The sequence below is a fragment of the Myotis daubentonii genome, chromosome 2 (assembly GCF_963259705.1).
Source record: "Myotis daubentonii chromosome 2, mMyoDau2.1, whole genome shotgun sequence".
NCBI classification, from domain to species: Eukaryota; Metazoa; Chordata; class Mammalia; order Chiroptera; family Vespertilionidae; genus Myotis; species Myotis daubentonii.
This window is the reverse complement of record NC_081841.1, coordinates 220,700,748-220,702,801: the sequence shown is the minus strand read 5'-3', so window position 1 is coordinate 220,702,801 and position 2,054 is coordinate 220,700,748. Positions and strand designations below refer to the sequence as shown.

Below are 2,054 nucleotides of genomic sequence, written 5' to 3'. Positions count from 1 at the left end.
AGGTTAGGGTTAGGGTTAAGAATAGGGATAGGATTAGGGATATATTTAGGGTTAAGGTTAGGGATAGCGTTAGGGTTAAGGTTAGGGTTAGGGTTAAGATTGGGGTTAGGTTTAGGGTTAGAGTTCAGGATAGGGTTAGGGTTAGGGTTAGGTTTAGTGATAGAGATAGGTTTTGGGATAAGGTTAGGGTAAATTGGGGATAGGTTTAGGTTAAGATTAGGGATAGAGTTAGGGGTATGTTTAGGGTTAGGGTTAGGAATAGGGTTAGGGTTAAGGTTAAGATTAGGGATAGAGTTAGCGTTAGGGTTAGGTTTAAGGTGGTGTTAGGGTTAAGGATATGGTTACAATTAGGGTTAGGGTTATGGATACGTTTAGGGTTAGGTTTATGTTTCAGATTACAGTTAGGATTAGGGTTAGGGTTAGAGTTACGGGTAGGGGTAGGGTTAGGGTTACAGGTACAGTTAGCATTAGGGTTAGGTTAGAGTTAGAGTTAGGGTTAGGGCTAAGATGATGGTTAGGGTTAAGGTTACAAGTAGGGTTAGGGTTAGGTTTGGATTAGGGTTAGGGTTAAGATTAGGGATAGGGTTAGAGTAAGATTATGGATAGCTTTAGTGTTAAGATTAGGGCTAGGGTTATGGTTATGGTTAGGGTTAGGGTTAGGGATATTGTTAGGGTTAGGGTTAAGATTAGCGTTGGGGTTAGAGTTCGGGGTAGGGGTAGGCTTAGGGTTAGGGATAAGATTAGGGTTAGGGTTATGGTTAAATTTAGGGATAGGATTAAGTTAAGATTAGGGATAGGTTTAGGGTTAGGGTTAAGTTTAGGGTTAGGGTTAGAGCTAGTTTTCAGGTTAGGATTAAGGATATTGTTAGTGTTTAGATTAGTTTATGATTAGGGTTAAGATTTTGGTTAAGTGTGGTTAAGATTAGGGATAGGGTTAGGTTTAAGGTTAGGGTTATGGTTATGGTTAAGATTAGGGTTTGGGTTAAAATTAGAGATAGTGTGATAGTGTTAGAGTTAAGATTAGGGAAGGTTTAGGTTTCAGATTAGTGATAGGGTTAGGGTTAGGATTTGGGTCATGTTTCAGGTTAGGGTTAGGATCAGGGGTATGGTTAGGGTTTACATTAGTGTTAAGATTAGGATTAAGGGCAGACGCCGCCACCCCGAAGCCATCCGAGACTAGCCATGGTGAACCCCACCGTGTACTTCAACATCGCCGCCGACGGCGAGCCCCTGGGCCGCGTCTCCTTCGAGCTGTTTGCAGACAAGGTTCCAAAGACGGCAGAAAACTTCCGTGCTCTGACCATCGGGGAGAAGGGATTTGGTTATAAAGGTTCCTGCTGTCAAAGAATTATTCCGGGATTTATGTGCCAGGGTGGTGACTTCACACGCCACAATGGCACAGGCGGCAAGTCCATCTATGGGGAGAAATTTGAGGATGAGAACTTTGTCCTGAAACATACAGGTCCTGGCATCTTGTCCATGGCAAATGCTGGACCGAACACAAACGGCTCCCAGTTTCTCATCTGCACGGCCAAGGCTGAGTGGCTGGATGGCAAGCATGTGGTCTTCGGCAGGTGAAGGAAGGCATGGATATTGTGACAGCCATGGAGCGCTATGGGTCCAGGAATGGCAAGACCAGCAAGAAGACCACCATTGCTGACTGTGGGCAACTCTAATAAATTTGACTTGTGTTAAAAAAAAAAAAAAGATTAGGATTAAGATTATGCTTAGGTTGTGGTTAAGATTAGGGATAGGGTTAGGGTTAGGATTTGGGTTAGAATTAGGGTTAGAGTTAAACTTGGGGGTAAGGGTAGGAGTATGGGTAGGGTTAGGGTTAGGGTTAAGATTAGGGTTAGAGTTAGGGATATGGTTAGGTTTAGGGTAAGGTTAGGGATAGGGTTAAGGTTATGTTTAGGGTTAGTGTCAGGGTTCGGGTTAAGATTATGGGTAGGGTTAGTTTTCAGGTTAGGATTAGGGATATGGTTAGGGTTTAGAATAGTGTTAAAATTAAGGTTAAGATTACGGTTACGTTGTGGTTAAGATTAGGGATAGGG

General features: G+C 43.1%; 1 pseudogene; it reads left to right on the top strand.

Annotated features, from left to right (window-relative positions):
• Positions 1-1,151: 1,151 nt before the first annotated feature.
• LOC132226487 (peptidyl-prolyl cis-trans isomerase A-like) lies at positions 1,152-1,687 on the top strand (annotated as a pseudogene).
• The last annotated feature ends 367 nt before the right edge of the window (positions 1,688-2,054 follow it).